Source organism: Ursus americanus, chromosome 17, assembly GCF_024610735.1.
Source record: "Ursus americanus isolate L20-20 chromosome 17, mUrsAme1.1.p, whole genome shotgun sequence".
NCBI classification, from domain to species: Eukaryota; Metazoa; Chordata; class Mammalia; order Carnivora; family Ursidae; genus Ursus; species Ursus americanus.
In genome coordinates this window covers 57,891,474-57,904,982 of record NC_142143.1, presented here as the reverse complement: position 1 = coordinate 57,904,982, position 13,509 = coordinate 57,891,474, and the positions used below count along the sequence as shown (strand labels likewise).

General features: G+C 37.5%; 1 pseudogene; it reads left to right on the top strand.

The window, feature by feature from the left end:
- Nucleotides 1–11,044: 11,044 nt before the first annotated feature.
- On the top strand, nucleotides 11,045–11,990 carry LOC148108726 (olfactory receptor 4F21-like; annotated as a pseudogene).
- The last annotated feature ends 1,519 nt before the right edge of the window (nucleotides 11,991–13,509 follow it).

Genomic DNA, 13,509 nt, shown 5'->3' with positions numbered 1-13,509 from the left:
TGCAGCCAAGGATCCTCTATCCAGCAAGGCTGTCATTCAGAATTGATGGAGAGATAAAGACTTTCCAGAATCGCCAGTCATTGACCAATTTCGTAACCACGAAACCAGCCCTACAGGAGATAATAAGGGGGGTTCTATAAAAGTAAAAAGGCCACAAGAGTGATACAGAACAGAAAGTCACAATCTATAGAAACAAAGACGTTACAGGCAACATGGCATCATTAAAATCATCTCTCTCAATAATCAGTCTCAATGTAAATGGCCTAAATGGTCCCATAAACGCCACAGGTTTGCAGATTGGATAAAAAGATATGACCCATCCATTTGCTGTCTACAAAAGACTCATTGTGAACCTAAAGATACATCCAGACTGAAATTAACGGGATGGAATACTATCTTTCATGCCAATGGACCTCAAAATAAAGCTGGGGTAGCAATTCTCATATCAGACAGACTGGATTTTAAACTAAAGACTATAGTTAGAGATACAGAAGGGCACTATATTATTCTTAAAGTATGTATCCAACAAGTGGATATGACAATTATAAATATATATGCCCCCAACAGGGGAGCAGTAAGATACACAAGCCAACTCTTAACCAGAATAAAGAGACATATAGATAAAAATACGTTAATAGTAGGGGACCTCAACACTCCACTATCAGAAATAGAGCACCTAAGCAGAAAATCAGCAAACAAACAAGAGCTTTGAATGCCATACTCGACGAGTTGGACCTCATGGATATATAGAACACTACACCCCAGAACCAAAGAATACTCATTCTATTCAAATGCCCATGGAACATTCTCAAGCATATACAATGTTTTGTGTCACAAAACAGGTCTCAACCGATACCAAAAGACTGAAATTATTCCCTGCATATTCTCAGACCACAACACTTTGAAATTGGAACTCAATCACAAGGAAAAATTTGGAAGTAACTCAAAGATTTGGAGACTAAGAACCATCCTTCTCAGGAATGATTTGATAAACCAGGAAATCAAAAATCAATTTAAACAATTTATGGAGACCAACGAGAATGAAAACAAAATGGTCCAAAACCTATAGGATACTGCAAAGGCAGTCCTAAGGGGGAAATACATAGCCATTCAAGCCTCACTCAGAAGAATAGAAAAATCTAAAATGCAGTTTTTATATTCTCACCTCAAGAAGCTGGAACAGCAACAGAGGGACAGGCCTAATCCACACACAAGAAAGCAGTTGATCAAGATTAGAGCACAAATCAATGAATTAGAAACCAGGAGTACAGTAGAGCAGATCAACAGAACTAGAAGCTGGTTCTTTGAGAGAATCAATAAAATTGACAGACCACTGGCAAGACTTATCCAAAAGAAAAGAGAAAGGACCCAAATTAATAAAATTATGAATGAAAAGGGAGAGGTCACAACCAACACCAAGGAAATTGGAAGGATTATTAGAAACTTTTATCAACAGCTTTATGCCAATAAATTAAGCAATCTGGAAGAGATGGAGGACTTTCTGGAAACCTATAAACTACCAAGACTGAAACAGGAAGAAATTGATTTCTTAAACAGGCCAATTAATTATGAAGAGATTGATCAGTGATAAACAACCTTCCAAATAACAAAACTCCAGGCCCGGATGGTTTTCCTGGGGAATTCTACCAAACATTCAGAGAAGAAATAATACCTATTCTCCCAAAGCTATTTCAAAAAATATAAACAGAAGGAAAGCTACCAAACTCATTCTATGAGGCCAATATTACCTTGATCCCCAAACCAGGCAAAGACCCCATCAAAAAGGAGAATTACAGACCGATTTCCCTAATGAATATGGATGCCAAAATTCTCAACAAGATCTTGGCTAATAGAATCCAACAGTCCATTACAAGGATTATCCATCAACACCAAGTGGGATTCATCCCTGGGATGCAAGGGTGGTTCAACATTCGCAAATCGGTCAGTGTGATACATCATATCAACAAGAAAAGAGTCAAGAACCATATGATCCTCTCAATAAATGCAGAAAAAGCATTTGACAAAATACAGATCCTTTCCTGATTAAAACCCTTCAGAGTGTAGGGATAGAGGGTACATTCCTCAATCTCATAAAAACCATCTATGAAAAGCTTACAGCAAATATCATTCTCAATGGGGAAAAGCTGGAAGACTTTCCCTTAAGATCAGGAACACGACAAGGATGCCCACTCTCGCCATTATTATTTAACATAGTACTAGAAGTCCTTGCAACAGCAGTCAGACAACCAAAAGGGATAAAAGGTATCCAAATCGGCAAAGAAGAAGTCAAACTGTCTCTCTTCGCAGATGACACGATACTGTATATGGAAGACCCAAAGAATCCACTCCCAAACTATTAGAAGTTATAGAGCAAATCAGTAATGTGGTGGGATACAAAATCAATGCTCAGAAATTATTTGCATTTCTATACACGAATAATGACACTGAAGAAAGAGAAATTAGGGAATCCATCCCATTTACAATAGCACCCAAAACCATACGTTACCTTGGAATTAACCAGAGACGTAAAGTTAGTTTTTATGAATCCATTTTAACTTCATCATTTCCCTATTATTTATATCTTTTTAAAATATTTTAAATTGTTGTTCTAGGATTAAAAACATTTGATCAAAGTCTAACTTCAAATAATATCACTACCTGATGTGTTGTAAAAGAGATTTACACCAGTATATCCCCAATTCCTCACTCTCATCCTTCGGGTGTTTTTTTTTTTTTTGTCATAAATTCTACTTTTACTTATGCCATCAACAAAAAATATTGCTACCATACATATTTCTTTTATTCCATTCCCAATGCTTTTCACTTCTTTGGTGGATCCATGTGTCGGTCTGGTATCACACTACTTCTGCCTGAAAAAATTAAACATTATTCATAGTGCAAGTCTACTTGTCAGTGAATTCCCTTGGTTTTGTTTTTATGAGAAAGTATATATTTCTCCTTCATTCTTCTTCCTGCTTTATTGAGGTATGATCGACAATAATTATATATATTTAAGTTGTACAGTGACTTTTTTGAAGTTATACAAGTTAATGATGACTTAATGTATGTATACATTGTGAGGAAATGAGTACCACCTCAAGTTGATTAACACATTTATCGCCTTTCACAATTACACTTTTTGTGTGGTGAGAACACTTAGGATCTATTCTCTTGGCATATTTCAAGTATGCAATACAATACTATTAATTTTAGTCAGGATGCTACATATTAAAGCCCCAGAACTTATTCATCTTACCAACATCTCCCCATTCTGCCACCATCCCCATCCTTGGCCACCAGCCCCTGGCAGTCACCATTTTACTGTCTGGTTTGATGAATTCAACTTTTTTAGATTCCACATGTAAGTGAAATCACACAATATTTCTCTTTCTGTGTTTGGCTTATTTCACTTAGCATAATGTCCTCCAGTTTCATTCACGTTGTCACAAATAGAATTTCCTTCTTTTTTACGGCTGAAAGGTATTCCATAGTTTGGGCTATTTGGGTCTTTTGTGGTTTCATACAAAGTTTAAGGTTGTTTTATCTACTTTTGTGAAAAATGCCATTGGAATTTTGATAGGGATTGCATTAGATCTATAGATGACTTTTGGTAGTATGGCATTGTAATAATATTAATTCGCCTAATCCATGAACAGGATATCATTCCATTTATTTGTGTCTTCAATTTCTTTCATCAATGTCCTACAGTTTTCAGTGTACAGATCTTTCACCTCCTTGATTCAATTTATTCCTAAGTACTTTTACTTTTTGATGCTTGGCAGCAGGAGTGTTCCCAGCCTGTGACTGAATTAAAGGGCCATATCAGGATCTACAGTTGGACCAAGCTCAGAGGGCCTGCCTCAGGAACACGGACTGATGTGTCTACCACCCAGTCCCTTGGCATACACAACTAGTGGCTAAAAGGGAACAGAATTGGGTCACAGGCCACTTCAAGAAGATATGAACAGCCAGACTGAGGTTGGCAGGACTGCTACCTGTGGCACAGGTGAGTGTGACTCCTACTGGGTCCTGGTGGATGGATGGTGTTGGTGGGGAGACCAAGACCAAATATGGTTTAGCCAAGTCTACGAGGAGACTGGGGCTGTTTCTGAATCTGTACCCAGACACTAGATCAGTGAGTCTGCCACCTGGGCATGGGTCTGCCTACTCAAAATGGCCCTCATTGATCATGGGTTACACTGGGATTTTCACAATCTCTTAACTAGATCCCAAAGCTCCCACAAAGGCACTTTTGTCTATGATGGCTGCCAAATTATTGTTACTGAGGGGGGATATGAGGCCAGCATTACCAAAGCCAAAAAACACACTACAAGGAGCACCTGGGAGGCTCAGTCAGATGAGTGTCCAACTCTTGGTTGTGGCTCAGGTATGATCTCAGGGTCTTGGGATAGAGCTATGTGTTGAGCTCTGCATTCAGTGTGGAGTCTGTTTGTCCTCCTTTGCCCTCTGTCCCTCCTTCTCCTCTCTTCCTCACCCTCTAAAATAAGTAAACTCTTAAAAAAAAAAGACACTACACGAAAAGAAAACTACTGCCAATATCCCTGATGAATATACATGCAAACATTTTCAACAAAATATTAGGAACCAAATTCAACAACAAATTAAAAGGATCATATGTCATGATCAAGTGGGAATCACCCCTGAGATACAAGAATAGTTTAACATAAGTAAATCAATATATGTGAGACAGTATATTTAAAAAATGAGGGATAAAAACCATATGATAATCTCAATAGATGTAGAAAAAGCATTTGGCAAAATACAACATCCTTTCATGATTTAAAAAAAAACTCATAAAATGTGAGTGGAGAAGAAACATACCTCAACATAATAAAAGCCATATATGACAAGCCCATAGCAAACATCATACTCAATGGTAAAAGGTCAAAAGCTTTTCTGCTAACGTCAGAAACAAGGTCAGGGTGTCCATGCTTACCATTTCTTTTTTTTTCTTTTTTTCTTTTTTTAAAAAGATTTTATTTATTTATTTGACAGAGACAGCCAGCGAGAGAGGGAACACAAGCAGGGGGAGTGGGAGAGGAAGAAGCATGCTCCCAGCAGAGGAGCCTGATATGGGGCTCGATCCGAGAATGCTGGGATCACACCCTGAGCCGAAGGCAGACGCTTAACGACTATGCCACCCAGGTGCCCCCATGCTTACCATTTCTATTCAACATAGTACTGGAAGTCCTAGCCAGAGCAATCAGTCAAAAAGATAAATAAAAGGCATCAATCAGAAAAAAAAGGTAAATTGCTTTTGCAGATGACATATTCAATAAATGTCAATAAACGGTGCTGGGAAAATTGGACAGCTACATGCAAAAGAATGAAACATGAGCACTCTCTCACACCATACACAAAGATAAACTCCAAATGGATGAAAGACCTTGATATGAGACAGGAATCCATCAAAATCCTAGAGGAGAGCATAGACAGCAACCTGTACGACATCAGCCACAGCAACCTTTTTCATGACACATCTCCAAAGGCAAGAGAAACAAAAGATAAAATGAACTTGTGGGACTTCATCAAGATAAAAAACTTCTGCACAGCCAAGGAAACAGTCAAAAGAACTAAGAGGCAGCCCACGGAATGGGAGAATATATTTGCAAATGATGCTACAGATAAAAGACTAGTATCCAAGATCTACAAAGAACTTCTCAAACTCAATACACGAGAAACAAATAAACAAATCATAAAATGGGCAGAAGGTATGAACAGACACTTTTCCAATGAAGACATACAAATGGCTAACAGACACATGAAAAAATGTTCAAAATCACTAGCCATCAAGGAAATTCAAATCAAAACCACACTGAGATACCACCTTACGCCAGTTAGAATGGCAAAAATGGACAAGGCAAGAAACAACAATTGTTGGAGAGGACCTTGTGGAGAAAGGGGATCCCAACTACGTTGTTGGTGGGAATGCAAGTTGGTACAGCCACTCTGGAAAACAGTGTGGAGGTCCCTTAAAAAGTTAAAAATTGAGCTACCCTATGATCCAGCCATTGCACTACTGGGTATTTACCCTAAAGATACAGATGTAGTAAAGAGAAGGGCCATAATGCACCCCAATGTTCATAGCAGCATTGTCCACAATAGCTAAATTGTGGAAGGAACCGAGATGCCCTTCAACAGATGACTGGATTAAGGAGATGTGGTCCATATATACAACGGAATATTACTCAGCTATCAAAAAGAATGAGTTCTCAACATTTGCTGCAACATGGACGGCACTGGAGGAGATAATGCTAAGTGAAATAAGTCAAGCAGAGAAAGACAATTATCATATGGTTTCTCTCATCTATGGAACATAAGAATTAGGAAGATCGGTAGGGAAGAAAGGGAACAAGAAAGGGAGGGTAATCAGAAGGAGGAATGAAGCATGAGAGACTTTGGACTCTTAGAAACAAACTGAGGGCTTCAGAGGGGAGGGGGCGGGGAATGGGATAGGCCGGTGATGGGTAGTAAAGAGGAATCGTATTGCATGGTGCACTGGGTGTTATACGCAACTAATGAATCATCGAACTTTACATAAAAAACCAGGGATTTACTGCATGGTGAATAACATAATAAAAATATTATTATATTAAAAAAAGTATAACAGGTGTTTACTTTGAGGTATGTATTATACTCTTCCAGAAAGAAGAGCAGTGGGTGGAAAGGCTGGAAGGGGAGTTGAAGAAGAAGAACCAGTATATTTAAAGGCATGGAGGTATGTGTATTATGTGGCATTGTCAGATAATAAATAGATATTGCTGGATCATGGGGTGCAAGAAAGGATGTAATAAAATGAGATAGGAAATGAGGTTGGAAAGGCCCAGACTCCAGACGGGTCTGAATGCTTTATTATGAGGTTTTATTCATCTGGAGGCAAAAGAGGAATCATGAAACCATTAATACTATGACTGGGTTTATTCTGAGAGCAGATAGATTTTTGTTAGAGCAGCAGAAACACTTGAAGGAGAGAATCTTGATGAGGCTTTGTGGTAGATTTAGTGATAACTGTTGAAAGGAGGGGAGTTAGAAGAGAAAGAATAAATACATGGAAGATGTGTTAAATTAGCAAGAAATTGTGAAACATACTTCAACCATTTGAAAAGTACTCAAAACCATATGATTGGCACTGTGTATTTAACTTCAAGATTTAACAATAAACAACTGCCATTTTATCAGACTTTCTTGAGTAGTAAATCATTACAAAAAAATCAAAATCACTCATGTTGTCAGATTCCTCCATTTTCCTCCACAGGGAAAAACACTATTCTGAAGTTGTGGGATAGATATCCTTCTTATTCAAACTTTCATACTCCTACTACCTATATATTCATTTATATTTAATAATATGTAATAATTATCGAGTGTTACAGAATTTACAAAAATTATTTCAGTTTACATGTATGATTTTACAATTAGATTTTTTTCATTCGACATTAAATTTTTTGAGATTTTTACATGGTGATAAATATATATCTTGTTCATTCAGTTACTTCTCAAATAATTCAACCCATTGTATTAATTTACAAAAATTTACTTATATATGACCTCGCTATGGGCATACAGGTTATTTCTGTTACCAATTAGCATTAAAGAGAATTAACTAGATTTGGTGACATGTATTTTCTCAATTTTCAGTTCTGTAAGACACTATTTTTTCCATTTTGCAGATGGGAAAAGGACCCAGAGATGAAATGTATGTTACTCAAGGTCACCAAGTTACTAGGTGACAGAATATGAAATATGGTTTTTCAGATATTGAAGACTATACTCCTTTCATTATTCCATTGTAGCTTCTTTAAAAAATATAGAAATGATTGCTATAAGATGTAAGAGTTAAAAGAGATGAACTCAAAGAACAATGCAATCATAAATAGAGCCCATATTTAATATGAAGTCCTAGATAAAGTCTGGAGTCCCTGCATCCACACTGAGATTGATGATCAACCTCAGTACACTTGGACTCAAATGGGAAACTCAAGCTTTTTACTGAAGACCTGTTATGTTCTCCAGCATTATTCTAGGTACTGCAGAGGTTATGGAGACATATTATAGAATAGTCCTATAATTCATTTGGGGAGTTAAAATGAAACTCTAGAAACTGAAAATTACTCAGGCTGATGGTGTCAAGAATGATTTCACGAAGGAGGTAGAACTTGAGTGCAGGCAACATTACGGCAGCTTCTAGGTGGTTAGCTCATGCTGGACCCTCTTCAGGGGTCTCAGTCCCTCCAGGGAGGAAAAGATTGAGCAGAACAGATTAAACTAGCGTTTTATATTGAGTTCATCCAAAAAGCCATCTGTTCTAAATGAGAGCATTTGCCTGAACAATTAGAATAAGAACAAATGCTTTCGAGAACACCCACGTTTTCCAGGACACTGAAGTACATTAATTTGTTGATGGACAGTTGTCAGGGATGATTAATCATGGAGGCCAAGACATCAGCTACCAGCATGTTGATAAAGGGCCATCATCAGTTACAAGGGGCTCATCTTTCCTCCAAGAATTTTCTACCATCACCCTGCCACATGTTTTTGTTCAGGCTGTATCCTCAGTAAGTCACAGATAAATGAAAGAAAGTAGGGAATTGGAAAGAGGACTGATCTTGGAGTCTGTAGACCTGGGTTCTAATACAAGCTCTAACACTAAGTAAATTTATGATTTTGGTCAAGTTATTTAACATATTCAGGTATTTATTTTCTGATCTATAATGACTAGAGATTTTCCTGAATTTCCTAAAGTTCATCAGTAGGTCCCGAAGTTGACCTCATCAATTTCAGTCTCTTTGACTTGATTGAAGACTTCCTTTTAGTTCCATTCCTACTTTTGGCTTTCCTTCAGGCAAAATTTTCACTTTCCTGAATTTCTGTCTTTCCTCACATGGTCAGTCTCTAACCCAAGCAAATATATTTTATTCACCCTTTCAGCAAATATTTATTTGTCCTTGTTATGTTTCTGGAGTGATTCCAAATTCCTTTCCTTTCCTTTCCTTTCCTTTCCTTTCCTTTCCTTTCCTTTCCTTTCCTTTCCTTTCCTTCTTTCCTTCCTTCTTTCCTTCTTTCTTTCTTTTCTTTTCTTTTTTCTTTTCTTTTCTTTTCTTTTCTTTTCTTTTCTTTTTTCTTTTCTTCCTTTCTTCCTTTCTTTCTTCCTTTCTTCCTTTTTCTTTCTTTCTTTCTTTCTTTCTTTCTTTCTTTCTTTCTTTCTTTCTTTCTCTCTCTCTCTCTCTCTTTCTTTCTTTCTTTCTTTCTTTCTTTCCTCTCTTTCTCTCTTTCTTTCTTTTTCTTTTTTCTTTTTGAGAGGGACGGGGGCAGCAGGGTCAGGAGAGAGAGAACCTTAAGCAGGCTCCATGTCTAGTGTGGAGCCTGATGCTGAGCTCTATCTCATAATCCTGAGATCATGACCTGAGCCAAAATAAGGAGTCAGTTGCTAACTGACTGAGCAACCAAGGTGCCCCATGGAGTGATTCTAAATTTTTGATACCCTGGGTTGAACAAGACAGATGTGGTCCACAACTTTATGGGGCTTAAGCCAAGTTGGGAACGATATATGGAACAAATAATAAATTACCTTTGTGGTAAGTACTAATAAGAAATAGTGTTCTTTGAGAGCAGATCAACTGACCTTATGGAAGATAGTTTAATTTCTACTACTAAGAGAATGTGACCACTATATTAATAATTATTTTTTGAAATATATTTTATGATATGGAAGTTTGATGATCCCTACTGGTTAACCTATTTTGTTTTCTTATTCGTTCATTAATTATGTCTTGTGTAGAGTGCTATTATGGGCAAGTGAAATAAAAAGAAGTAAACTTAACATTTACTGAATACTTAATATAGCCATATGACTAAGATACATTAATTACTAATTACAGTTTCATAAATAAATTAACTGAGGCTCGAGACTTTAAGTAACTTGTCCAAGATCAACCCATCAGTGGTTGAACATTTGCATAAATTGTGGAAATCAAAATCCAAAACCCATATTCTTTCTACTAAGCTATGCTGTTTCTGTGATTCTTTTTTAGAGATTTTCATAATATCATTTCTACTACATTATGATACATTTCATAGTTTTAAGCTTTTCACATCAGGTGTTAAGTATCTTAAGGCAATGTTGCTCAATTTACTTGTGTTGAAGTTTAAGCTTTTTACTTTTTATTTTTTAAAAAATAATTATTTATATAAGTAATCTCTATACCCAATTTGGAGCTTGAACTCACAACCTCGAGATCGAGAGTTGTATGCTTTTATGACTGAGCCAGCTAGGCACCCCTAAGCCTTTTGCTTCAATAGACTAATACTTTTGTAAATGCAAAATCAGAAACTTGGGCATCACTGTAATGTTAAATTTCTAGAGAGATTTCTAAACACTCACAAATTTTGTACCTAATATGATATGAACTGATAATGTGCATGGACCTGCACCACTCTGCAGACCACAATTTCCACTGCTTCAGGGAGTCCAACTATGAATAAGTCATAATTCCTTCTTCCAAAAAGCTCATAGTTGAGTTGGTGAGTTAGGACTGTACTCCATTATAAACAAGGGACAGTAAAAAAAGTGGTAGTAATAATAAAGCAAGACTTTGTAGACATTTAAATATTTAAGTAATATTAAAGATGAATATACTCCCAGAGGTGGACACTGGGATGGATGAGAAGAAGGGTCTGTCTTCCAGATAAAGGCTTATGGACTCGGAAGGGGTTGCAATAGTGATTAATTCTATGTGACTGGGGCTCATGTTGACTATTGTTACACCTCTAGAGTAATCACGGCATCAAACCTGAGAGGAAGCAGAGGGTATCAAATGCAGAGACAACCTGGTGGTAGAGAGCAGCTCCACCTGACAGCCACCAATTTTTCTGGGTAATCACATTTGAGAGGCCATGAGCATATCAGATCTGTTCTAATTCTACAGTAGAAGCAGGCTTTCATAATTTTGACCTCTCTCCCAACTTATTAATATAATTATAATTTACATTTTCTCCTATTGTCCTTCCTCAGGTAGCAGTGCCAACGAAGCCAATGGATGGAATGAATCACTCCGCGGTGTCAGAGTTTGTGTTCCTGGGACTCACCAACTCCTGGAAGATCCAACTTCTCCTCTTTGTGTTCTCCACGTTTTATGTGGCAAGCATGATGGGAAACTCCTTCATCATGCTCACTGTGACTTCTGACCCTCACTTGCACTCTCCCATGTACTTCCTGTTGGCCAACCTCTCCTTCATTGACCTGGGCGTTTCTTCAGTCACTTCTCCCAAGATGACTTATGACCTTTTCAGAAAGCGTAAAGTCATCTCCTTTGGTGGCTGCATCATTCAAATCTTCTTTATCCATGTCATTGGTGGTGTGGAGATGGTGCTGCTCATTTGCCATGGCCTTTGACAGATATGTTGCCATATGTAAGCCTCTGCACTATCTGACCATCATGAGCCCAAGAATGTGCATCTTCTTTTTAGTGGCTGCCTGGATGACTGGCCTTATCCACTCTGTGGTTCAATTGGCTTTTGTGGTAGACTTACCCTTCTGTGGTCCTAATGTATTGGACAGCTTTTACTGTGACCTTCCTCGGTTCATCAAACTTGCCTGCACAGACACCTACCGACTAGAGTTTATGGTCACAGCCAGTAGTGGACTCATCTCTGTTGGCTCCTTCTTCGTACTGATCATTTCCTATGTCATCATCATTCTCACTGTTCAGAAACACTCTTCAGCTGGTTCATTCAAGGCTCCGTCCACACTGTCAGCTCACATCACTGTGGTCTTCTTGTTCTTTGGTCCTTTGATTTTTTTTTATACATGGCCAACTCCCACCATACACCTGGATAAGTTTCTGGCCATCTTTGATGCTGTTCTCACTCCTTTCCTGAATCCAGTCATCTATACATTCAGGAATCAAGAAATGAAGGTGGCAATAAGGAGGCTATGCAGACAGCTAGTAAATTACAGAATGATCTCTTAAGTGATGCCTGTACTGTGAACAGCCCTTGTTGATTACTGATGTTCATTACTGATAGTCAAACTTAGAGAAATGCTTTTATTTGTCTTTTCTTGATTTGAATATACACACTGATACTGGGTCTATTTTGTCTTTCACTCAGGAGGGAGGGACATTCACTTTTGAAAAGAGAGAATTACACAGAAGTAATTTTAAACCAATGATTATAGTAATCTCAAGACTAAATTCCTAAGGAGCAGTATTTATATGAACTAATTTTAGAAATATAAGATGGCATACTTCTTTGAGGCCTTCAGAACATGAAGTATCTCCCAGTCTACGTTAATACAGTATGACTTCATCTTTACTTGACTACGTCTGCAAAGACTATTTCCAAACATGGTCACATTCACAGGTATTGGGGATTAGGATTTCAGCTCATATATTTGGTAGACACAAAACACCCCGCAACAGTGGTGCAGGCAGTATAGGTTCTTAGAAAGGGAATGGTTATAGTATATCTATCTATTAATCAGAGTGAAGTATATTTAAAATAAACCGAAGGAACTTCAGCTCTTTCATAGGCAATTAACCATATTTTAAAAATAATAGAGCATACAAAGTCAGCATAAGACACAAAAAGTTATTCTGGGGAGCTAAAGAATCTCTGCTAACTTGGATGATTACACAGAAGGTAAAGAATAACATTTACTGCCTTTAGTCAAGGGTAGAATGAATATACCAAGGTAATTTGTCAGGTTATTGTAAATGAGAGGAAACCAAATTCTGGTCTTGCTTCAATATAGTATTTGGTCATAAAGCATTTCTGTTTTTAAAAATAAAGTAATTAAAGCTGGGCTTTGCAAACTGCCAAAATATTAACATATATCATTGTTTATTTTCACTCTCATTATTTAAAAAAACATATACACATATATGAAACCAAGGCAAGTAGAATTTACTTCCTGAATCTTCTACAGTTTTCTATCTACATTGGAGTTTGTCTTCCTCTTTCAGATTCTGGCATAACCAGACATTTTATCTCAGAATAAATCTGTCCATTATCCCACTGAATAAACAAAACCAGATCCTACTACCTTGCAATTACCTCTCATACAGTCTTAATCATCCATTTTATGACTTTAACCAAAGCAACTTAACTTTTGTTTCACAGACAGCACTCTATCAAAACAAAACAAAACAAAACAAAACAAAACCCAGAATATGACAGCAGTAGTTTGAAAAACTGGCTTTAATTGAGAATTATTACAATAGGGGAAAAGGAACCTCAGTATAGAATCGGGCTTCATATCCAATACAGCAGAACAAGTGTGGATTTATACCCAGAGCAGACGGGAGGTGGTTGGTGGATAGAAATTACTAAGGGGAGACTTCTGGCTAAACCGACCTAATAGGATTCTTGCTAAAGGCAGGCCAGAGTGATTAGATATTGAGAGTAGGTACTGAGGGCTTCAGAGGGGAGGGGGGTGGGGGAATGGGATAGGCTGGTGATGGGTAGTAAGGAGGGCACGTATTGCATGGT